Source organism: Sinohyriopsis cumingii, chromosome 9 (assembly GCF_028554795.1).
Source record: "Sinohyriopsis cumingii isolate HCF-2022 chromosome 9, ASM2855479v2, whole genome shotgun sequence".
NCBI classification, from domain to species: domain Eukaryota; kingdom Metazoa; phylum Mollusca; class Bivalvia; order Unionida; family Unionidae; genus Sinohyriopsis; species Sinohyriopsis cumingii.
The window spans coordinates 99,008,002-99,035,489 of record NC_142969.1 but is presented as its reverse complement, the minus strand read 5'-3'; the positions used below and the strand labels follow the sequence as shown (position 1 = coordinate 99,035,489).

The 27,488-nt window shown below is 35.9% G+C and overlaps 1 protein-coding gene across 2 annotated transcripts in view; it reads right to left on the bottom strand.

Moving 5' to 3' along the window:
- Positions 1 to 27,488, bottom strand: part of LOC149792318 (uncharacterized) — a 101,906-nt gene that overhangs the window by 28,862 nt on the left and 45,556 nt on the right. The window lies entirely within an intron of this gene.

The following is a 27,488-nucleotide window of genomic DNA, read 5'->3' as shown; positions in this document are numbered from 1 at the left end:
AATTATTTCGACCTTTTCCATTTAAGGTATGCGAATGCAACCACATCCGTAAAAATGCAGCCGTTCAATCTGTATCAAACGTACCATCAAAGTTATTCATTACTTCCTTGTCTGATCGATAAATTTATTAAAGGCCCAAAAGATGTCTGTGGACAATGTGTAATTATATAATTATAACGTTAATCTTTGAAAAAGATATGTATCCTCCAATATGGAAGTCTTTGCAAAGGTTTTCCGTTTTTAATAAAGTCGTGTACTAATTTTCTGTTTCTTGATTTTTGGCATATACTCAAGGGATTAATATGGAGACACTATATATATATATATATATATATATATATATATATATATATATATATCGCATGGACGGCTTGTTTACAATTTCTGTTCGTTTTAATCAAAATTAGACAAAGAAGCTGACATTACCGTATGAATTCGCTTATAAGTTGAATCCAACTACAGACTGCACAGACCAAGATCTGCAGTCGCAGACTGTGCCGGCATTTGCGTGTATATGCAGTATGTTAAGAGTTATCAGTAAGCCAAACATCACTGACCCTCAGATGTTGGCATATTATGCGACGGCAGATCAAGGTTTGTGTTGTTTGCACTTGTATGTCAGTAGAACCAGTCTATTCCAACATAATTCATGGAGACGTATCAGCTATTTTTAATCAGGCATCTGTCACTAGTCCTTTGTTATAGTCAGTGGGATAGTTTCCAAATCGCTCTCTCTCTCTCTCTCTCTCTCTCTCTCTCTGAAATACTTAGTATTGTTAACATTTATCACATCAGCCCGTACAAAACGAAATATGTTTCGTCGATATGTTCATGTTTATATACCCTATGTCTAGCATCTAGAAGGTGTTTTGTCTGATCTTTGCAACCCCATTTTAGATATTGAGACTTGTCAGAACGCATTCCTTGTGAAAAGATGGATTTCGCTTAAACTAGCAGGTAGCGGCACAGAGTAAATTTTTAACAGGGGCTCAAAAATTCTGAGATTCTTATCAAGCCCTTCCTACGTGAAATAGACAAGATGAATGTTCATCGTCTCAGACATAACTAAAATATAATCTGTAACTTTTATTAGCCGACACAGGAACCTATTGTCCAGTACTTATATGCAGATTCAGTATTATTTAGCTACATGGTGGCTAAATTTCGAGGCTGTCATCCTTTTCCACACGTGTATGCTTGTATCAAGCGTTCCTTAGACACCAATACTGTAAGAAATGTCCATATCTGCTCCTGTATTTTCGTATCCCCTGTTAAAATCCAATGCTGCTAAATTCATGTTTTCGACAGAGAATGTGCTCTGACCTCTCACCTCAGCACATCTATCCAGAATTAACAGGAAACTTGGACTAATCTACCTTACTGCCATGAAACACATCATATGCTTAACATCAGATGAATATTACACAATAAAAGTAGCGTATACATCATAATTTTTGTGTACATATAGACGATAATGCGCAATCATTGTACGTGTCTAGACCAATTTACAGTCGTTATAAAGCAGACCTTCTAAGAGATGAAGACCCAGTTTGCATACTAAAGATATTTAGAATACCGTGTCTGCATTTTTCTTTTCATGAAATGTTTTTTGCTTGCCTCACAACAGCTGTATACAGTATCGAATCCTGGCAGTACACTGCCATCTTTAAAGCATAGGTTAGTATAGGTAATTGAGGTTTTTGTCATCGTTGAGGTGTAGGTAAGTGTAGGTAGGCGAGATCATTGCCATCTTTGATGTTTATGTTAGTGTAAGTAAGTGAGGTTACTTGTATATCGTTTTCTTTATTACAGGTTCCTACAACCGGCGAGAACTTCATCGTCCTCAAATTCCAGGTGTCACAAATCTATGAGTGTCGTGGTCTTTGAGATGTAGGAGATTCACTAACCAAATCAGTTTTTATTTTTACGTTTTATTTCCCAGCCTCAGTTAAACAGGAGAGGCCCTAATGATAACTTCTTCAAGTTATTGTCAACTGTCGACCCTGATCCATCACGAACAAGTCCGCTTTTTGTATGAACTATGTATGTATGTATGTATGTATGTATGTATGTATGTATGTATGTATGTATGCATGTATGTATGCATGTATGTATGTATGTACCTGAGACCAAAAGATAAATCATTTGTATTTGAAATTAACAATATTTCTAATAAAATGACTATGCTGACAATATAAAAATTCAATTAATTTGTACTTGGCCTAACCCGAAATCGAGAATTTGTCTTTTTAATTCGGTGAAAATAATAATGTGCACAATCAATAATAAAGACATAGTCATCTCTGTGTACATTATGTTTTATATATGGCTATATTGTGTGTTTAATATTTTGTCCAAGATTAAATATTGTAACGGTCATTTTTATAAACAACATATTACAGTGGTAACGTTTGTCCATGAGTGTATAATAAACTCTAAGATAAGTTTTGCAAACATATTTACTTGGATTTGAGTTCAGGACATTGGTATTCTCCATGGAAACAAAATCATGGTACACCTGGTATTTGCCAGTTAGCTTGCTAAACTTTAAGCAAACAGTCCCAACCTTGTCTATGAATTTGATAGAAATTTCTGTCTAGATGACATGTCATTTTCAGAAAATGGTTTTTGCGACATAGGTCAGACGGGGATGCATATAATGTTATTTACATCAGAAATAGTATCCCTGTCTTAACATCTGTCTAGCGAAATCAATCTTTTAGTTGTGTTATGTTATAATTTGAGAGAATTTTGTTTATTTCAATTATTCATTAGAAATACAAAGTGCTCGTTGATTTTAGGACTAAATCAATATTTAGAAATTAATGTGAATTCATTCAATGACATTCTGGATTATATCAATCTGATGCACCAAGACTGTTTGCAGATTAGTACATTCAAGACTAATGGCATATCAGAACATGGAAGACTGGAATTCATTCGTATCACCACTGGTATTCATTCGCAACACTCTATACTTTTGGAATTGTGATATAACATATAGGATCACTTGAGATTTAGTTCATAATACTGTAATATCCTTTTAAATTTCCACTTTGTATTCCAGATAAATACATTATTCGATGAACTTTACTAAATTTGTTGGTTTCGCTTTTCCTGTCGGTTAGTTTAAGACTGTAGAATAATAATATACTGAAAGGATATATAATATATGTTCTAATTAGAATAGGATGTGATCTATTACAACTACAAGTTTCTACATGCAAATTATGTGATAATTTATTAATTTTGAAATAGATTTTCGAAATATTTGTATTGGTAACTAATTTGAAATATTCGTTATATCCGAACTCCGAAGACAAATGTATAGCCTGATGCTAAAGGATTCGTATATCCTTCAATGCTAGTTTCATTATAGCAATGATATGCATAATGGGCAACAATAAGACAAATGGGCTTGAGGGACGAGATATGTATTTTCATGAACAAATTGAGTGATAATTTGTGATGGGGTTTTATATAATCAGCAATGCGTGGTACGTGGATGGTGACAGGTGTATAGTTAAATTCATATCCAAGTCATGCCACTCTTAGAAACACAAATCATAACTAAGTAGAAATAAAATCCACTGCAAAATATCATTGTAGCTGATATCGTTAGTATGTACCATCACAGATGATATCACTACAATATATGATCACAGCTGATATCACTATTGATCACAGCTGATATCACTACAATATATCGTACAGCTGATATCATTACAATATATAGTCACAGTTGATATCACTATAAAGTATATAATCACAGCTGATATTACTACAATATATCACCACAGCTGATATCACTGCAATATATCATCACAGCTGATATCACTACAATACATCGTCACAGCTGATATCACTTCAATATATAATCACAGTTGATATCACTACAATATATAATCACAGATGATATTACTACAATATATCGTCACACCTGATATCACTACAGTATATCATTATAGCTGATATCACTACAATATATGATTACAGCTGATATCACGACAATGTACAATCACAGCTATTACAGCTATTATTGATTTAGAGCAGTGTTAGGAAATATAATCATAATTTTTCCATAATTACTTCCGTGATTTTAACTTTCTTGCTGGCTAATGGTTACGTAAGGTTTATGACATTCAGCTAAAATTGCTGATGCGAACCACAGATGACCAGCTATGTGTTTATTTTGTAATTAGATGGTTTATTTGGCTAGTCGCTTCAAAAGGATTTAAGGTCTTGTGTCGCTAAGAAGGACAGATTTCGACGCCCACAGTCACATGTGAGAAGATCTGTTCCATGCGCCGCCGAACATCAAACGAGGCATACCAGCCAATCTGAATTAGAGGAATTTAAAAATCTGCCAGTAGGGAGAGCTAATCTCTAAAAGAGACATGGGGACAATGAATTATCTAGCCACACCTGTGTAAAAATTAATCCGTAGTTTCCTGATGTTTGAAAGGAGCGGAGGATGCAAGGAAGTATCAAAAGGTATGGGGAGGGGGACCACTCCGAGCAAACGAGACTCGTAAAAAGATGGAAGACCACTTCTAGCGAAAGAGACTCGTAAAAAAGAATCCCAGCCTATTTCTATGTCTTAGGTTTTCTTCTTAAGACTTGATACAGAGGCTGTGAGATGGATAGATTATGCCCTAGATGTAAACAGACTGAACATGCGGCAAAGGAATGTACTAATCAGTCTGCAGCAACAGCCTATGCTTCAAAGGCGGGAACTTTTGTTAACAAACTTGAATGTAGAAGTAAATGAAGAACTACAAACACAGATAGGAAATCTCCTAATAGCCATACGACAAGAAACACCCCAAACAACCCAAACACCCCAGCCACCTCAAACAATTAGCAATGGCACAAAAGATACAGAGACAAACATACAGAAAACACAGGAAAGTAATGTAAAAGTATAAGAAAATGAAATGACGGAAGATGTCTCATTACAAAATATGGGATGGGAGAACTTCCTCACTCCAAATAAGACGGGGAGGGCGGAACATTCTCAAAATGAAAATCAAGGAAATCTACTAGTAAAAAAATCCTTACTACCTCCTTCAACACGAGATAGGAGAAGAAAGAAGCAATTCGGGAGATATAGAAATAACTCCAGTGGATGAGGGACAAATAGACCTAATGGGTCTGAAACCCCTTACTTCCGCACCAATTAATATGAAACCCCTCACCAGAACAACAATCCCCAAATTGAGGATCAAAAAGAGGAAAAAGGTAGAAACCACCTCTAGTCATTCCCTTGGGGAACAAGACTCAGTTTTGGGAGAGGACCAAACCTCCACTACTGAAAATACACCAGAGAAAAAAGAAACACTGACTGTTAAAAAGAAAATGAAGAAAATGGAACAAACTGGAACGGACAAAACAACGGACGTGGAAACGGGAATGGACAGTGAAATGGAACAGGAACAGGAATCAGATAGTGAAATTGAGAATAATGAATTTGAGTCGGGATCTGAACCAGAAACCACAAATGAACTACCAGATAAGTTAAATCAATCAGAGGGCCAGTGCCCTAAGACTTAACAGATAATTCTTGAATATAACTATAAAAAAACGGAGGAAAAAAAGTATAAAGTGATTCGGCAACCTGGTGGGAAGGAAGAAAGAATGGAGGGTACGAACTTCTGTACAGCTTCCTTAAATACAAATGGGATAAATGATGATAAAGTTAAGAACTTGATAAAACTAACTGAATACGATATAATATTTTTACAAGAAACTCATAATAAACTAACCAAAGAAATGCAATGTACGATAGAAAGAGAACTAAATGCGATAGTTATTACTAATGACTTTGTACAAGATGATGTTTTGGGGGGATCAGTAATAATTAAAAATAAAAGGAACTGGACGTGGGAAAGAAAGGACGAAGGGATAGATTTTAGAGGAAGGATGATACATATATCGATTCAGAAAACTCATTTAATAAATATCTACGTTCCTGTGAAAAGGAACAAAAAAAGAGATTTTATAGAAAACTTATATTAATATTTAAACAACTTTTCTATGGATAATTTAATTATAGGAGGTGACTTTAACTGGGTGGGGGAAAGTATAGATAAAACGGGGAAGTTTACTCCAAACGACATAAAAATCAAAAAGGAGATGGAAAATTTAATATCTAAGAATAAACTATTAGATTTGTATAGAAGACTGAATCTTTTATGAACGGAATACACATATGAATATGGAGACAAAGCAAGCAGATTAGATAAATTTTTCGTCACAAATTACGAAAAAAAACCAATACAAAAAAGCGGAAATATTAAAATTTAACATATCAGACCACAATATAATAATATTAGAAGCATTAATTAAAAATAGGAGTCAGTGGTGGAAAGGGATATAGAAGATTAACAATAAAATGCTAGAAGAAAGAGAATATATAGAAATGACAAAGAGGGATATAACAAATTTCAGATTCAAACATGTAAACATAATTGAAGAATGGGATAAATTCAAATACGACATTAAAGAAAACGCAATTGCCTATTCAAGAAGAAGGAAGAATTAATCAATATGGAAAAAGAGATAATTAAATCACAATTAGAACAAACTAATACAGAGGAAAGAAAACAAATGATGAAAAAAAGTTAAAAGAAGAGGAAAATAAAGGAAGGAGCATTAGAGCAGGAAAATACACACAATTATATATAAAAAAAGCTGAAGGATTATACAAAAGGGAGGAAACAAGGGGGGGGGGCAGAAACTTGAAAAGATAAAATATAACAATAAATAACTAACAGAAAAGAATGACATTATGGACTGTGTCCTTTCAGTATTACAAATACCTATACACTACGCAACAAATTGATAACAATACCATAGATGGTTACCTAGAGAAAGTACAGTGCGAGATGATAGCAACAGAACATAGGGACATATGTGGCGATCTCATCTCGACAGAAGAAATTAATACAACAATTAAACAATTAGCTAAAGGAAAAGCGCCAGGTGGAGATGGACTCACCGTGGAATTCTATCAAAGATTCCACGATGAGTTATCGCCGATCCTAGAAATACTATACAACAATATTTTCTTAAAAAATTATACAATGACACACATTATGTGGGAGGGTATTATAACTATTATGTACAAAAGGGAATGGAGACAAAAATGTTCTCAAAAATTGGAGGTCCATCTCCATCCTAAATCTGGATTACAAAATTTTAAGTGGGATCTTAGCGAATCGAGTAAAAAAGAGAATAGGGAAAATGTTAAATATAAATCAAACTTGTGGTGGAAAGGGTAGATATATTCAAAACAACATTCTAAATATAAGAGCAGTAATTGATTACATAAATGAAACAGGTCAGAAAGGTGCTATGGTACTTTTCGACCAAGAGAAAGCTTTCGATAGATTAGAACACAACTATACACAATTATTTTTAGAAAAATATGGGTTTGGAAAAAAAATTCAAAGGTGGAACGAAATCCTGTACCAAAAAAATAACCTCAAAAGTACAGGTAAATGGCGCTATCACAAAAGAATTTGACATACAAAGATCCGTGAGGCAAGGCTGTCTATGCTATTATATGTAATAGCGATTGAAATATTAAGCCATAGGATAAGAAACAAGAAGAAAATGAAGGGATAAAAATCTCCAACTTACGGTATGAGTTCAAAATGCTCCAGCATGCAGATGATTGCACCAACTTTATAAGAGATACCAGATCATACCAATACCTATTAGAAGAGTTTGAAAAATTTGGCAAATCATCTGGATCTAAGATAAACCACGATAAAACAGAAATATTAAAAATAGGCAACTGGTGTGGTAACCACCCGGGGTTCCCACCTAGTGAAAAAGAGGGTAAAAGCACTAGGAGTTTACTTTGGGAAAAATGATGGTGAAGAAAACTATGAGAGTATGCTGAGGAAAATAAAGGAAAATATAAACATCTGGGCACTAACGCCATTATGCATAATGGAGCGGGCCCAAGTGGCCAAAACATACTTCTACTCGAATATGAACTACATCATGAAATTAGTAGATATAGAAAATAAAGTATTGAATAAAATAGATAATGAAATAATAAATTTTATATGGGGCTTTAAAACACACTATATAATAAAGGAAACTCTGTATAGATCAAACGGGGGGGGGGGGGTAGCACCACCAAGCACACTATTACTAAAATGCTCAAATATACTGAACATATTCAAAACGATAAATGTAGAACCAAAGACTCCATGGGAAGCCCTATATATATACTGGTCTGGTTTTAGCCGAAGAAACAGACCAGATATATACAATTAATCGGCAAAAAACTGGAGGTACCCAGAAAATTTAGGAATATTAAAGATCTCATAATTAAATTTAGAGAAAAAATGATTTGTGGAATAAAAAGAAAGAGGAAACATATAACTGGATAAGGGAGGAAATTGCTAAAAGCATTAGATGTAAAACAACAAGAAAACTAAGGGGTTAATTGGCCAAGAGCGTGGGGGTACTGGTCCCAAATCAAATCACTAAAATTACAAGGCCTAATTTTTAAATACCTTCACAACGCATTGCTAACTTGGGATGTTGCATTAAGGAGACATTTTATAAAATCAATACCAAATTGCCCTTTGTGCAAAAGAGCTTATCATACTAAAAAAAAACAACATTTTATCACACAATGCTAAAAAAGGAAAGACCAAAGAATACAATTAAGTATAGAGATCTGCAAAAGAAAAAATGTACCGAAGGAATAACATACTCTTCCTAGATGGAGATTTTGACAAAAGCACACTTTTTAAGGTCATTGAATACATAATTGAGAACATGATGGCATGCGGGCAAATAATACAAATAAACAAGTAGGCTAAATAAATCTATGTACAACTTGTATGGAGGGTGTGTGAGACACCATGAGGAGGGGGGGGGCTTTGGTTTTCTACCCATTAGGGGTGTGCTACTGCCAGTGTGCGGGCCAGAACCCCCACCTCATCCCTCAACTCAGACATGTGTTCTCACTCTCTTTAAGCATCCAAGTCATCAAATTAAGAGCCAATTTAAATTCCGTCGGTAATGTCTCAAATTTTAAAATTACTAAAATAAAGAAAAGGAATGGGAGGGGAGATGGGAGGGAGCTTCGGTTTGCTACCCCACCCCTTAACGCGGACCTAAATTAAAATGTACTTAAGTTTTATTAGGGTTAAGAAAAAGAAACCAATGGCTGGGACAGGGAATCTATGTGGGTAAAAGTATGAGGCAATGACGTCATGGGGCTATGTCACATGGCGCTACGCGAAGTGAACAGGCCCATTAAATAGTCTGGGAAAAACACCCCACGTAGAAAACTAGCAGACCATACAGAAGAACAGGGGAATAGGCTAGTTGGCAACTAAAAATCTTCTATACCTCTCCTATCTAACTATACAGCTCTCTTTCTGCATAGTTCTTTTCCCGCCTATGGAAAATTCTTTAAACCCTTTTGGATCTTTTGGTTGTTGTTGTTGTTGTGGGGTTTAACGCCATTTTTCAGCACACGATAGGCTATACATGGCGGCCAGTATTAATGGTGGAGAAAGAACCCGGGAAAACACCGGAAAGAACCACCGACCCACGAGAAGCTACTGGCAAGCTTTCTCACATACCCACATTGGCTGAATCCTAGACTCGAACCGCCGCAGACAGAGGTGAGATGGCAGTGATCCGTAACGAAGAGCGCTTTAGACCACTCGGCCACTCGGGGCCCCGATCTTTTGGTTAATAGATTAAATAATAAAGAGGCGGCCAAACTCGAGTCGGGAGAAATACAATTAAATAAAGTGTGGACCCCCACCCGAGCACAGTCGGCCCCATTCTAGAATTTTACTAATGCGAGGAACGACACATACCAACAAGCATATAAAACAATAGCATTTTTTAATGACAAACCTGTAGTACACCGTTCACTCGCCGGAATTCAAAAATTTTAATTAAAATTTTAAATATCTAAATTTTATCAAAATTATCAAATGGATCTGTGATATCCAAATAAAAAAATATATATGTATATTAAGACAACTGGGATGAACTGAAAACATCGTGCTGTCCCTACACGAAAGCTGTATAGCACACACACAATATAGCATATATACACAATGCACACACGGGACGTAGGAGACCTCTACCCAAGGTCAACTAAGAACTCAGGGGAGGGATTTCGAGTAAGGTGATAGAAACCGAACTCGGATGAACAACCCTATAGATAACACTAGGACAAAACAAATACCCCATCAAAAATTTATTTTAATTTTTTTTTTATCAAACTTCTTTGAAAAAAAATAAACAAACAATATACCTGGTGGAAACAGCAACACATAAAACACCTTTTCTATTTTCTTTTTGGATAAATTGGTGGTGGTGGGGATCTGTCTGGCGCCCCCCCCCCCCCCCCCAGTAAAAACGGGGAAGCGAAATTGAACTGGGAAACAAATAGAAAGCTTCAACACGTAGGAAATAGCTCAGTCGAATATTTGTGTTGATCTGTGTAGATGGAAATTTAAAAGATTGTGTAATATAACGTATAGCTATTTTATTAGGATATGGAACATAACACACGGTATATATATTAAAGAGTATTACCTTCTAATGTATAGTAGAATCCATTAGAAAATTAAATTGGAATGTGTATTTCCATTTATCAGTATGTAGAACAGGAATTATGTGAAGCATACAGAGTGGATTTGTATGCATGTGTATTTACGTATTTATATGCATTATTTTATTATTCATAGGACATAGAATTAATCACCTATGCGACAAGTATGTCTTGATGTATTTGTATTTCAAGCCATTTGATGAGCTACGTTTTGAGAAGGCTGTCTGCACATGGATTTTTCATTGTGAGGTGGTCATGGCTGTAAAACTTACATATGTTTCATAAAGGTATCAAATATAATCATCGACTGTCAAAACTAACAATGTTAATAAAACAGAGTTTTCGCATATATAATAAATATATCCCTAAATTTAGACATTTTTATTACGTTCCTTTTTATCTTGGTTTCTTGTAGTTCTTTAAAAGATGGATATCTCCCTATTAGCTGTATAACCAGTTATTCGTTTAATGAGACCATTTTATATCAGGCTTTCGGGCTTTTATGTCGAGCTTTTATAATGAGGCTTTTTCCATATTATATAAACGTAAATTTGTTCATTTGAGCTTCACGACATACAAGGCAGTGTTTGTGTGTTGGGTGAGCCTTATCGTCAACACAAACAAATAACAACAATTACCATTTGTTACCTTAATGAACCTATATTTTAAGACTGTTGCTATTCAGTTTATGTGTAAAGGACCGGTCAGACAAAATAATTGTAATTTAACAAGGTTTATCAAGGTTCACAGATCGGTGAAAGTTTGAAGAGAAATATTGACATGTTGACGCCGTCCATCATTGGTTACGACTGATAAACATCAATACCTGTCAAAGTTTAGTACGGTAATTGAAGTCTCCATAGAGTCGTGACAACTCTATCGGTGACGCATTATTAGTTTGGGTTCCAGTGATGTCTTCTATGAAACTATTGTCCTCACAGCAGCCAGCTGTATCAGCGGGCCATATACCGCACCTGACTGGCGTAAAGACGATAATAATGCTACTGATGATTACGACGATGGCGTTGATGAAGAACCCGAAGCTTAAGATGGATTTAGAATCATAATATCATGGGTTACATAGAATAGAGCCCTGAACAAATCTCTCTCTGTCTCTGTCTCTGTCTGTCTCTCTCTCTCTCTGTAACACTGGTCAACAGTGAAATCATTACTGACTTGAAAAGGCCCTAATCTGTAGTATTTTGGTGTGCCGAACACGAATATAACCGTGAAAAATTTGTATTGGCTCTCGTTTTGAAGATATTCATATACCTCATTTTCTATGTTTCACTGTGTAAATTTCTCCAGTAGGACTGCAGCAACATCCGGAATAATGATGTAACATTGCATAATACCATCATGCTCACATCATCCACAGTTGATTGCATCATTTTCTGATGCAATGCAATACTAATGCCATGCGGCTGCTGAAGTAAGTTGACGTCAGCAGTGTACTATACATGTGTAGGCCTATTATACTAATGCCAGGCGGCTGCTGAAGCTGACGTAAGCAGTGTACTATATAAAGCCCAATCAGATAGGTTCAGCATTTAAAATATTTTAGACGTTGTGCGAGACAGTTCAAGCTACTGTTACATAAAACTTATTATTTTATCCATTTACGTACAATAAAGAACAGTAATGCCTCGAAAGTGTGTTAATACCGCGGACAATTTTTGCTCTATTTGTGGGGAAGTGACATTTGCCAACCAGAAGAAAAGTATCAATTCTCAAGTGAAGAAGGCATATCATCTTTACTTCGGATGCAAGGTTGGTGACCAAGACAAGCCTTGGGCTCCGCATATATGCTGTGCTACATGTACAACACAGCTTTCACAGTGGTTGAATTGCAAAAGGTCATCAATGCCGTTTGCAGTCCCAATGGTGTGGAGAGAGCCAAGCAACCACCTAAATGACTGTTACTTCTGCTTGGTTCCTCCTCTTTCCGGCGGAATAACGAAGCGAAAGAAGTCGAGAATAGTCTACCCAAACATTCCGTCTGCATTGAGACCAGTTCCACATGGTGAGGGACTTCCTATTCCAGAACCTCCAGCAGAATATTCTCTTGATTCATCTGACGAAGACAAAGGTGAGTCGACCTGTTCTTCTCCTGGTCCATCAGCATGCAGTGATCCAGATTTTCACTGTGGTGCATCATCAACCCCACACAGAATAACACAGGAAGAACTAAATGACCTGATTCGTGATTTGGACTTATCAAAGAACAAGGCAGAATTGCTAGGATCAAGACTCCAACAATGGAATCTTCTAGAAGAAGATGTCACAATTACTGCATATCGAAAGCGCCACCAGCAATTGGAGCCTTTCTTCAGAAAGGAAAGTAATCCGATATTCTGTTCCGATATTGAGGGCCTCATGAATGCTTTAAAAATCACTCATGACCCACAAGAATGGAGACTATTTGTGGACTCTTCGAAACTGAGTCTCAAGGCTGTGCTTTTGCACAATGGAAACATTCTTCCATCTATTCCAGTAGCGTATGCTGTCCACATGAAAGAGACATACGATAACTTAAGGCAGCTACTGAATTCCATTGAGTATAACAAGTACAGCTGGCACCTCTGTGGTGATTTGAAGGTAGTTGCCCTTTTAATGGGACTGCAGCAAGGATATACAAAATACATGTGTTTCTTATGCGAGTGGGATAGCCGAGCAAGGGAAATGCACTACATGAGGAAGGAATGGACTCACAGGCAGAATGTAGCCATTGGAGAGAAGAATATCCAACACCCAGCTCTGGTTGAGGCTCAGAAAATCTTGCTACCACCCCTTCACATCAAACTAGGTTTGATGAAGAACTTCGTGAAAGCCATTGACCGGACTTTGCCAGCATTCCGATACCTGCATGAAAAATTCCCTCGACTCAGCGAAGCAAAGATTAAAGAGGGAGTTTTTGTGGGTCCTCAGATTCGAGAGCTTTTCAAAGATGACCGGTTCAACAACTTGCTGGAAGGTGACGCGAAACAAGCATGGAATGCTTTTCGCCTAGTTTCTACAAACTTCCTCGGAAATGTTAGGGCAGAAAACTATAAGGAACTAGTAGAAGACATGTTGATGAAGTATAAGAAACTTGGCTGCAATATGTCTCTAAAGATTCACTTCCTTCATTCCCATTTGGATTTCTTTCCTAGCAACTGTGGTATTGTTAGTGATGAACACGGCGAACGTTTTCATCAAGATATCGCAACAATGGAACAAAGATACCAGGGAAAATGGTCCACTACAATGCTGGCTGACTACTGCTGGACACTCCTCAGAGATGCTCCCGAACAGCTGTACAAGAGACAGGCGAAGAAATCTAAGATGTAGTCAATGACTTGATTTTTTATAGGTAGGCTATTACAGTTGACCTTTTACTATTGGAATGCATTTCGTTATGTAAACATTAATTTCTTGCAGATTACAAAAAAACTAGAGCCAATTTTGCAATTTGACTGTCATATTCGTGTTCAGCACATAAAAATTGATAAGAATTGACTAATTTTATTTCAGTAACATGACTTTTGTAAAAATTTGTTGTCCAGTGTAATCATTACATAAACATTTAACTTAGTGACATATTATTCTTTCCAGTCATATTATCTCTTAGCGGAATGGCCATCCGTCTTCCACGCTTCCTAACGATAAGTAAATCCGAAAAGATGTATCTATTGTCAAGAACAATACATAATAAGTGAAGGAGAGAGTTATGAAGTCGGTGATGGAAGACTAGGAAGTCACACAGTAAAGATTGTGAAATTTCAAAATATGTTTCAAAATATGTCATTCACAACAAAGTAAGTTTTAAGGCCCGTTTATCCCTAGTCTGTCACTCATATGAAAATCGTCTTCCCCCCACCCCCACCCAGATGGAGAGCTGACATCAAATCATTACAAGGTTATACCCTAAAAGCCTGGTCCATGTGATGTATATGCTTGATTTCATGTACGGTTTATATTTGTTGCCAAATGTTTATGCACTGTATGTCCGTGTTTCATTGCAATTCTTTATTATGATTACAAGAAAGCATGCATCGGACGGGGTCAATTAAAAACTCGTAAAACGTAAAATATAATATTCCACTCACTTAACTGAAAGAAGTCAATTGGCCACATACAGCAATAACGTGTTCCAGATACAAGTGTGAATGTAATATAAATAAGGTTCGCTATTTTCAGAGTTTTGTAGAGAATCTGGATAATGTTTGTACCAATCGAAAGAATATTTTTGGGGCATATGTTAGGTCCGTAAGGAAACCTCGTTGTATAGATATGTACCGGATAATACCGATGTCTTGATCCGTGAATAACGCGCACCTGCTATGAAAACAAGCAAAGATAGATCTGCCCTCATGTAGTACCTCGGCAGATAGGGATCTAAGCTGCTCGTATGAAATTAGTCTTGTTCAATCAGTCCTCTACGAGATTAGAACCAGACAAGGAACACAGATCTCACTAGGCCCCGCGAGAGTCTGGTTGAACAAGACGAACTTCAACTCGTACGTATAACGGAAAGCGTAGACCCAGATTTGCCAGCATAGTATGTGATGACAGCTCTGGGTCTATGCTGTCAGCAGTTAAATGTGCGTTATGCATGATAAAAATGAAACAATCACACACACACACACACACACACACACACACACAATAACAGCAACCCAGATTCAAGCAATTTTTTTAATGTATTAGTTTAACCTTAATCTTCGGTAATATTCACATATAAAGTTTGACTCTTGTTGCCAAATTTTGGACGATCATTATGGATCTTTTATTTCTGTCTTACTTATCGATTATCTGAAAGAAATTGAAGTTATTGCTTTTCTGTAAATATTAAAGTAAATATGATCCCAGCAAATGTTTCAAACATCCGGCGTTTCTGAAGCCAATTTGCCTTTAATATGAGGGAAAATAGTTAAAGTGAACACAATAGACTTAATTACCATCGATGAAGGAAAAGCAAAAGGAAATTAATGAGACCAGTAACGTAGTTACATGCAGCGAGGGATGACATAATTATATTGTACAGGAAATAAAAGAAAGCGTAATTTATATCCATGCTTTTCATGAACACTATCTCTCTCTCTCTCTCTCTCTCTCTCTCTCTCTCTCGTCAATGTAATTTCCAAACAGCCCTCTTTCGTTTTTTCCCGCTAATGCGATACATTAGTCGTCACCAAATTCAAATTAACGTGGATAATTAAAATTACATAAATAAACTGGAACATACTGGTTTTATCATAACGAGGTTTGAAGTTGTGAATTTTGTAAAATCCTAAAGAATTTCTTTTTACCCCATATTAGTTTATTCTCTTGAAAGCGTCGACTATTTGTATTTTTGTCACGAAAATCCAAAGTAAAATGTCTGCTTGTCGCCTTAGTATTTGTTCCTAAACAAATAAATGCAGAGAATGATGTATGCTCACCCACCATCAGCACAGGGCGTAACTTATATGCCCTCCAATATGCTGGCTCGATTTAAAATCATTTTGATGTTCCTGATTTAACATAATTTGCATTCTTTGAATGTTATTTGATATTACCGTCGTCTTTCGGTTTTACCTATATTTGCAAACATGACAATTTACGTCCGCACCACTTTATATATGGATTTTGAAGGTTTCAGTTTTCCACCGCTTTTTTCAGTATTGCACTTAGCTCACGCTAACATAGGATATCTTAAACCATGCATTCTGATATATTAATAATTCAATTTAGCAAGTACTCGCGGGTTACGTACAAGCACGTGCTCGCTTTTGCATAGCCAGTCACTCATAGGAAATCCCTATTTCTCACGTGCAATATCTATCCAGTAGAATGTGGTCACTAGTAAGTGTATATACACACACACTGTATTTTCAAATTGTTTTTATTCTTGATGAAAAAAGTCTAAAATAGGTAAAATTAAAATTGAAGAGTACATTTTATTCGCTATAAACCCCATTCTGCCTTTAATTGTTAGGTCATTCACATGTTTACACGTGGGAAAGTTACTTGTAATTCAGAACGAGTTTGACAAGCGACCAAGGTTGAATCTCTCCAATGCCTAAGGTAAAATATTTAGACATACACATTTCTAGTCGCACATGCATCCTTTTTGCAGACAGTGTGCAAATAAATTGCTTCCGTACAAAGGCGAAGTGTTTATTCGTCTGAAAGATATTATGCAGATTATTTTCGTTGTTCCTCTTCAAAAGTCTGAAGACAATATTCGCAAATGTACAATCTTATACCTTGACTAAACTCCGCTAATCGAGGTTTTTGTATTGAAGAGTTTGCTATTAAAAGCGTACTGTTCATTTTTTATTTCGTAGATCATTAAACGGCAGCCGATGAACAAAAACGTATTATATTTTTTGCGAACATACAGTCTTTGTTTTGCTGTCGGGGTTTGAACCCGAGATCTCCCATATCAGAGACGGACGCTCTAACCAAGGGACAAGATGAACAGAAAGGTTAATATATTTATTTGTTAAGCTACATTCTTTGCTCTTGCTGTCGATAACTTGTTTACTGTTACGTTTTTAGCCTGCATACGTCATCGTCTTGGATTCTTCGTCGGGATTCGAACGTGAAATCAGTAGAACATTTTATTATTAGAACTACTAAAATTTTATTCTTGGATTATTCTTGGATTATTTTTGGATTTGATTCTATAAAACTGTAAGTTCATATTTTTTCATTTTTAAAAAAAATTCCAGGGAAATAAATCATTGCATTTTTTCAAAGCTTGTTGTTTTCACTCTTTCTTGTGTTACTGTTTTTTTTCTAACCTAAACAAGTGACATAATAGTTAGGACTGGTCGGCCTGGCGTCAAGATAATGTGACTGGGTGGGACATCATGCTATATGTCTGCTATGCACCACTATAAACTGCCACACTGTAGACATCGTAGCAAGATGACTGAAAATTGTTAAAGCTACATTAAACATCCAAATCACACACACGCACACATTTCTCTGCAAAAACAATGTAAAAAATGAAAGAAAAAAAAAAAACAATTTACGGTTTTAAAAAAATCAAATCTGGAAATAATCCAAGAATAATCCACGAATTAAATTTTTAAAGTCCTAGTAATGGAATGTACTGATGAATTCAAGTTCGAGTCCCGACAAAAATTCCAAAATGGAAGGCGATGACGTATACTGTTGCTAATATTGTGCTGTTGTGTCTACAGTTCTTTGTTGATTCACAAACAATATTCCGGCGTTTGAATTTCCAAAAAAAATACCAAGAAATGTCTTTGTCCAAGAATTCTGTATAAGCACTCAAAATTTCCAGGAAAAAGAATGGATCTTTTAGAATTCAAACAATTTGAATAAAAATTAAAATGTAACTCCAAACTGATCACAAAGAAAATGTAAATGCCCAGCTAATTAATTTGTCTATAGACAGGTTATACAGTCAAAAAAGACGCAAAATAGATACCCGTATGAGGGCCACGTGATCACATTCCAGAACAGTTCAGGAGCTATTTACATGTCTAAGATCACGTATTCCAGTACAGCCTCGATCTCACTCTATGTATCCCACAATAAAAATAAATTACAAAAAAGAAGTTGTTTAATTGATTCTCAATCAAGTCCAGAAACTAGGTCAGCAAGTGATACAAAGTTTGATGTTTACGACTAAACAATCAGGTCAAACTAATTTCTGGAACATATCAAATTCCTAATAAACAAAATTACATTACTTTGACATGTAATGAAATTAAAGCTAGAAAGATTTTAAAACTTACGAACAATTAAATTAAATCAAATATAAATTAAATCAAATATACATAATATTACACATGCAGGAGAAGAGTGGGGCTGATAAAACTGATCAAACTGATAGCAAATGAACTGATGTCCGGGGCTTAAACAGAGTTTATTTAGAACAGTTTTTGTTTAAACCACATTTATAACATGTTTGCATCTGCAGTATCCAATATTTATTTTTCATATCCACGTTGATTGGCAATGCCACTTTATTTTTGATTCAATGGGCGTCATTTCGATGGGCTGGAAAGAGTGTCCCGCTGAGTTGAAATAGTTGGTAAGGTTTGTGTTGACTTTGTTTCTGATATAGCTTTCGTGGTTGTTCAGTTTCAGTTCTGTTTTTCTAACGTCAACTGTTTCACCAACATATTGGATGTCACAAATATTGCAAGTCAGGACGCACATTGTGTTCATTATAATCACATATTAACCTTTCCATTAGTGTTGTATGTAACGCATGTTGATAAACTCATTAAGGTAGCAATCTCTGACTGCTATTGTAAGTAAAGCATGTTGATAAACTGATTAAGGGAGTAGTCATTGGTATTTGCCTTCAGATAGATAACACATGTCCTAACATTTGTTTCACGCCTACTTCATTTCTGTGATCGAGTTCAACATGGCACATACTATGTGGTAATGTAAACTCTTGGACGTCGGTAATGGACCATTAGTGGTTCTTTGAAGATCTCAGACGTGTAGAGAACTCAGTAATATACCACTTAATCCTGACAATATTACGTGTTTAGGGTATCTGGGTGGTATGTCGCTACAAGAGGAATACAGCTGTTGGCAGTTTTAGCTTGTATCGCAGGAGACTGTTTCGGTCCAGTGAGATTACATAATGGCTCCGTGCTCGTCGTGTACTGTGCGTCATGCGTTCGTCCATCTTCGCTAGCCAAGGTATCGATATCTTAACCCTATCTACACCTTAGTGGATCAAACAGATATGTATGTGCTTCGGGTCTGTGAATTTCATTGAATGCAACTGGAATCCATCGCATCCAATCAAAATCGGGCTGTTCAAATCTGAATACTGTTCCTACATGACCGATACAAGGTCAGCACACAACTGGAATGGATTCATAAATATGCAATTTTCTACTGCCGGTCTGTGTTTGTAACAATACACCCTTTCCCTCGGTTACACATGTAATGGCTTTTCTCTGGTACTTAGTCATACCTTCAATGCTAAACTTAGAAAATATGCTTTTGTATTCAATTGCCTCCACTGTTTTAGGCTAACGTACAATACAGCGTTGTTACGCGCTATTGGTTCATTGTCATTACATGCTATGGGAAGCAATTCATGATGTGCAAGAGAGGTCGTTAGGACAAAACAATGAAATATCTGTTCGATCCACCAAAGTGTAGATAGGGTTTATATATCTGAACCTTGGCAAACGAAGATGACGTTTGTCGACAACAAACATTCGATTGAAAACAACACTAAACCAGTTTTGACTAAATACGCATCCTCGCATAAAATGCTTTAAGATTTTATGGTGCAATCTTTTCTATTCCTGGAATATCAGTATAAAATATTAATCCAAATACCAATGTATTAGACAATAAGTAAAAATCAATGGATTTCTTCTTTTTCTGTTATTTTCATCTTTGTTCAACTCCTATCCCCATAACCATAGCAAACCAATCATTTCAAATAGATTAAAACCCTAAAAGCTAGAGGTGTACGGTATTACCGGTATACAGGAAGCTGTAGAAAGCAAAGGCGCCCCGAATGCCCCCATCCATCTTCTTCTGAATGTGGCTGTACATTTATTTCAATTGTGAGCCCAGTTTCCTATTTTTGTGCAGGCCGGCCCCTAATCTACCGCCAAAGAACCGAGAGTCACATCTGATTCGAATGTTCCTGAATTGTGAATTTTCCTAATAAGTAGTAGTTTATTATTTTTCGTGTACTATGCGAACTTGCCTTTTGCGAAAGATTCTCCGATTCGTTTTGCGATCTCAGTTCGGATGGTACGTACGATGCCACTTTTTCTATGTACCGGTACTTCGGTAGTTTTCGTCACTAAGAAATGTACGGAGATGACCGAGTAATCTTAAAACGAATTGAATGATATCAACAACATATTTTCATTTTTTATGGCAAAATAATTTTTTTTCTAACATTTATTTAGAAAACAGCTGAATTTGTCGCTCCGTCTGTAGATACCAACTAGGAACTGGAGAAAGTACTATGTGAAGACTAAATACAGGTATAAGCAATATAGTGTCTCCTTCAGTGGGTCCTATTCGTTCAGTAGACTGATCAAAGAAAAACAGATAAACACACATACATTGCATCTTCTAATTTGTTTACTATCACTCCAACCCTACGTTATGCTGTTCTTTTTAGCTAGTCCCTCAACTCATTGGATTGATGAATAACCGAACGTAGGCCTAATGATAGCATAAATTATCTTTAGCAAGTAAGGGCAAGTTCCTATGAAAGGAAATGGTCACGCTGAACATGTATCTGCGGAAACAAATAGATAAGCCTAGTTGGAACCAATACCTGTCTCAAGGAGATGTAAGGTGTCGTGGGTAATTTTAATCCACATGTATGCAATACTAGAGGCATCTTTTTTATGTTCAGATTAACAATCGGCCATTGCTAACTTGATATATCAGCCAGACATTATTGGAAACTTAACATTGTAGATATAATAAATCTTGAAGATAAACACAGATAAGAGAAGCAAGTCACATTAATCAGAACGTTTCAAAGTCTTATTTCTTCCGCGTTAGGTCAAGTCAGCAATGGTAAACGCAGCGTTCTCTTGGGTCACTTACATTGCCAGCTTCAAGATAAGGCATTTGTCTTTGTACATACTACTTTGATGGGGTTATTGAAACTCCGGCATGGTTTGTAGTTTCATGGGGGTGGGGAGCATTTGAGGTACAATTATGTTTAATGTATCCTCGTAGGATTCCCGAGGGAAATATTAAGAGCATCCGCAGGTAACAAAACAAAGCACGCAAGTTATAGATTACGAATATGAGGGTCTAAGAAGCACAACTAAAAATAAAGTCGAAGTCTCTCATTATGTCTAATTATAAAGTAGAAGTCTCTCATTATGGCTAATTATAAAGTTTAAGTCTCTCATTATGGCAGTTTAAGTCATTCATTGTGGCTAATTATAAAGTTTAAGTCTCTCATTATGGCTAATTATAAAGTTTAAGTCTCTCATTGTAGCTAATTATAAAGTTTAAGTCTCTCATTATGGCTAATTATAAAGTTTAAGTCTTTCATTATGGCTAATTATAAAGGTTACGTCTCTCATTACGGCTAATTATAATGTTGAAGTCTCTCATTATGGCTAATTATAAAGTTTAAGTCTCTCATTATGGCTAATTATAACGTTTAAGTCTCTCATTATGGCTAATTCGAGTTTGGGTGGTACTGGTCAGATTTATAATTATTTAAATAATGGATATGCAAAGCATTATAAATTGTCAGTACAAGCCAGCTGTTTTGGCATTCAGTGCAATTTAAATAACTCGTAATGTTGACGGACGTGATCTCCTCCAGTGACATTGCTCGTTTCTAAAGCATATACATGAGCTTATATCGTTGTCCATTTCCCCCATCATATCCCCTTTCTTCATTTTATGTGAAGTCTTAATTTTACGTAAAAATTAAGTTTGACACTCTGGATTAGTAAAGGGATGATATTCTGTTTGTTTCGAAATACTACTTGCAAGCAGAAATTGAAAGAATGCAACCTTGATCAAAATTTATAACACCGAACTTTTCGTGATTCAGGGTTTAGCATTAATGTAATTAGCATCGTCGGGGTTAATTTTGTAAACAAAATATTATTAGGTTTTTGTATCTTCATTTTGGTTACCTTATTAAGAATAATCGGGAAGAAGAAGTTTGGAAATGGAAGTTACACAAATTACATAAAAATAAATCCATACTATTTGGAAGTAATGCACACTTCATGTCTTCTTTTAAACTCAATCAGGTGAGAAGATTTTTCTAGATCTGGTAGGACGAGTATGCAGTTCATCCTGGCATCAGTAATAGTAGAGTCTTGGTTGCTGCTGTTGTTGTTTTCCAGGACCATGCTGATGTTCGAGTCGTGCGACTAAAATAGGCTTCCTGAGTTACCGTAAACTCACAATGCTTTGAAACCTCTTTGAAGTGCTTTCATAATTTTTCTAAATGGCTTCTTATATTTAAGATACTTTTGGTGCTCAAAAAGTTCCTGTCAATTAGTGATGATGATGATGACTGATGTTAATAATCTTGGCCAGATGATCCTCATCCCACATCAAAGCGCTGAACTAATGACCTATCAATCGTTTCCAATATGCGATTATAACATCTGCAATTATATATCCTTTTGAAGTTATGCGGACAGTGTAATAATGCTGGGCACACAGGGCACCTGCTATTCATCAGTCAAATTCTAACTCAACACCAACGATACGAACAAATCAGTATTATTGATAGCTTTCTATTGATTAAAAGGGTTAGATCAACACGAGAATCAATCAGTTGTGCCCGACAAACGTGCACACAATTTGCCTGCATGTATTAACAAATTTGCGATGCATTCACTCTGGTTTTATGACTAGTATGCAGGCAGGTTATAAATTCGCTTTGTTGATATACATATGATTTTCCCACAAGACATCACGCGCACTGCCATATTGCATACGGCAAACAAAACAAAACTGGAGTGATCTTTTCGCTGAACTATATCTTATACTCTGTGAACAATGTTGTTCTGATATATCAGCGTGTACATAATATCATTTACTGTTAAGCTGTATGGTTGTTGTTGTTGTAGGGTTTAACGACATTTTCCAGCACATGATAGATATAATGCATGGCAACCAGTATAAATGGTGGAGGAAGAACCCGAGAAAACCCCAGATAGAACTACCGACTCACGAGAAGTCACCGGCAAGCTTTCTCACAGGCCCACACTGGCTGAACCCGAATCTCGAACCCACGCAGACAGAGGTGAGATGGTAATGATCCGTAACGGTGAGAACTTTAGACCACTCGGGACCCCAGGCTGTATGATAACTGTGCCCAGAGAACGTCGTCTTCAGTTTAACTCTACCAGTTACAACTTAGCAGCCATATTACAAAGTTTGTCCGTAAAAATTAAGACACCGCCCACGTGGGGCAATTTTTCGGCATGAGGTCATTACACATGACGTTACTTCTACTTAATTCGTAAGCTACCCTACATGGACGACAACAAGGAGCCTGATGTACATAATAATAATACTTAAACTTTTTTTTTAGAAAAGTATGTTATTTTTATTAGTTTATTCATTTTCATCACTAAGACAAATAATTAAAACGGAAATAAGCAAAACCCGTGTTATTTTTTTTAACATTAACTGGAGATGAAACTAAGTTTAAATTACCATCCAGCTAGGAATACTCACAGGAAGACAGTCATCATAATAACATGTGACTGATTTTTCAAATCGCTCTGACGTTGATGTCTCTTTGCCTTCGAACGAAGAATCACATTCATAAATGAGTGCCTCATACATTTGAAATGTTTATTTTCTGCATTTCCAGCTTTTTTTCTCACATATAATTTGGAGACGGAAGAAGCTTTCGCATTTTCACTGTCTATGACCTTTGTGCCTCTGATAAGAACAAAGTGTTGCGCATGTTCGTCAGAAATGTGTTCCATGCATATAAAACGTTTAAAAGATATAGCTGAAACCAAGTTTGGTCTGGTGTTCACTATCAATATAGGCTCTAATTTCGTTTACTCTCCGTAATTTGTAAAGAACCTTTTGTATCGAAGCAACAATTTGCATTGCGATTCATATAAATACCACTCAAGTCAAAGCCAATAAGTCTGCATGAATGAAAAAGCTTGGAAGCAGGTTTTTCACCGCACTACTCAATTATTAGAGATGTCCGTATCCTTTGAATTCATTTCTTTATGCAATCCTTTTATCTCTAAAGAAGATAGATAAAACAATGATATTTTGCATCATACCAGTTTGTTTTCGGACATGCCTTTGCTTTCAAATATTTAATTTTAATTTGGAGAATTGTTTTCATGCTGTTCAAGTTTTATACTACCATATGAATTATCACCGTCCGTCCATCAGTTCATCCCATAAAGTACTTAGCCACATATCGTAGGATAGACTGATACATCAACACATTTCATGGGCTAAACCGACAGGCATTTAGCATTACTTATATGCTGTTGGAAAAAATAATCTCAGAACCATGCAACCAAGTACAAACAGTTTATCGTTCAAGCAAATTTAAAGTTCTTACAAAGAACAAACTTGCCTAGGCACATATCGTAGGATAGACTAATATCTCACACATTTCACAGGTACAAAGACAAGCATATATCATTTCTTACATGTTGTTGGAAAAAATTATCTCAGAACCGAGTAGCCAAGTACAAACAGATTATCCTTCAAGCAAACTTCTTACAAAGAATAAACGTACATAGGCACCTATCACAGGATAGACTGATATCGAGGCACATTTCATAAAGTATACAGACAGGCATATATCATTATTACTATACTGCTGGAAAAATAATATCAGAACCGTGTAGCCAGGTACAAAAAGATTATCGTTCAAGCAAACTTAGATAAAATTCGTAAGAAGAATAAAGCATAATATCTTGGATAAACTGTTAAACAGATGAATTGCAATACAGCTATATGTATAATGCTATGAGTTTAAGGGCTAAAACTTACATCCCATGTAAATTTTCACAAATGCAAATTTGATTGTTACCTCTGGAGAGGTGCAAACGTACACACCATATAAATTTGCAGCTTATGTAAATCTGCTTACTTGACAATATTTTCATATACCTACGTAAATAAACGTAAATATACATTTGCACACTTTGTTATACGGTTACATGTGTTGTTTTTCATACATGCGAATTTCCTGTAGGCCCCCTACTGGTGCATTCGTTAATTGACATAAAATATCAAACATTATTGTCATAAAATAAAAAATGGGTAGAATATTTTTTACAACGCAAAAAATGTTTAATGTCAAAGCTTTTCTTTCCAAAAGAACGTCATATGCAATCAAATAGCGCAGAGATGACTCTTTCATTTAATAATATAATAAGGGACGTCGCGAGTTAATTATTTTAACGTTTTGATTCCACCCCGCACCCCCCAAAGGTTCATATAATGTGACTTAATATCGTGTTATTCTTAGCCTGACCATTCATATCATCAGAAAGTTATCGTTCTTGCTAACACGGATCTTACGTTTTTCCATAACAATGGATGTTTTTGTAATCGATAACTAATAGAAGAGGTCCTGGCTTGCAAAGAACACCAAACGTTAAAGCATCTGCATTTCCTGGTCAATCGACAAAGTGGATGGTGCATCAACATCAAATTATCCGACGTCAAGCAGTAGCGACAATGCCCTGTGCGGAAGAATGCTTAATAATTGCAAAGGCATTAATTAGTAAATACAAAGAAGAATTTCATTGGTCAGATCATAACCATGTCATAAAGCTGAGCTGCGTTCATTTCTGTATAAACAGTACGGAGAACTAGTTGGTACCAGGTTTGATCACAGTCGCGTGCAAAGTAACCACTGGAAACTGAATGAAAAGGCACACAACTAAAAGCCTTCAAAACGAACTAAAACGTATTTTTTTTCTTCAGAAAATGAAATAAATTGACTTTGACACAATCAAACAACAACTTTTTAGAAATCTTTTTCTGAAAAATTATTTCCATGACAATATTATGCATGCAACTGTTGTGTCCGAAATGGTATATCTGATATATATCTTACATGGAAACACAGAACACACTGACCCATTCTGATACATTTCTTATATGGAAACACCGACCACATTGACAAATTAATATCTGATACATTTCTTACATGGAAACACTGAACACATTGACCCATCAATACCTGATATGTTTCTTACATTGAAACACCGAATACATTGACCAATTAATATCTGATACATATCTTACACGGAAACACAGAACACACTGACCCATTCTGATGCATTTCTTATATGGAAACACCGACCACATTGACCCATTAATATCTGATACATTTCTTACATGGAAACACTGAACACATTGACCCATCAATACCTGATATATTTCTTACATTGAAACACCGACCACATTGACCCATTAATATCTGATACATATCTTACATGGAAACACAGAACACACTGACCGATTCTGATACATTTCTTATATGCAAACAGGGAACACATTGACCCATTAATATTTGATACATTTCTTACATGGAAACACTGAACACATTGACCCACCAATACCTGATATATTTCTTACATGGAAACACCGAACACACTGACCAATTAATATCTGATACATTTCTTACATGGAAACACTGAACACATTGACCCATTCTGATACATTTCTTATATGCAAATAGGGAACAAATTGACCCATTAATATTTGATACATTTCTTACATGGAAACACTGAACACATTGACCCACCAATACCTGATATATTTCTTACATGGAAACACCGAACACACTGACCAATTAATATCTGATACATTTCTTACATGGAAACACTGAACACATTGACCCATTCTGATACATTTCTTATATGCAAATAGGGAACAAATTGACCCATTAATATTTGATACATTTCTTACATGGAAACACTGAACACATTGACCCATCAATACCTGATATATTTCTTACATGGAAACACCGAACACATGGACCCATTAATATCTGCTACATTTCTTACATATGAACAGTGAACACATTGACCCATTAATGTTGGATACATTTCTTACATATAAACACTGAATACATTGACCCATTAATGTTTGATACATTTCTTACATGGAAACACTGAACACATTGACCCATTCTGACCCATTTCTTGTATGCAAACAGTGAACACATTGACCCATTAATATCTGATACATTTCTTACATGGAAATGCCGAACACATTGATCCATTAATATCTGACAAATTTATTACATGGAAATATTGAACACATCGACCCATCATTACTTGATATATATCTTACATGGAAACACCGAACACACTGACCCATTCTGACACATTTATTGTATGCAAACAGTGAACACATTGACCCATTAATATCTGACAAA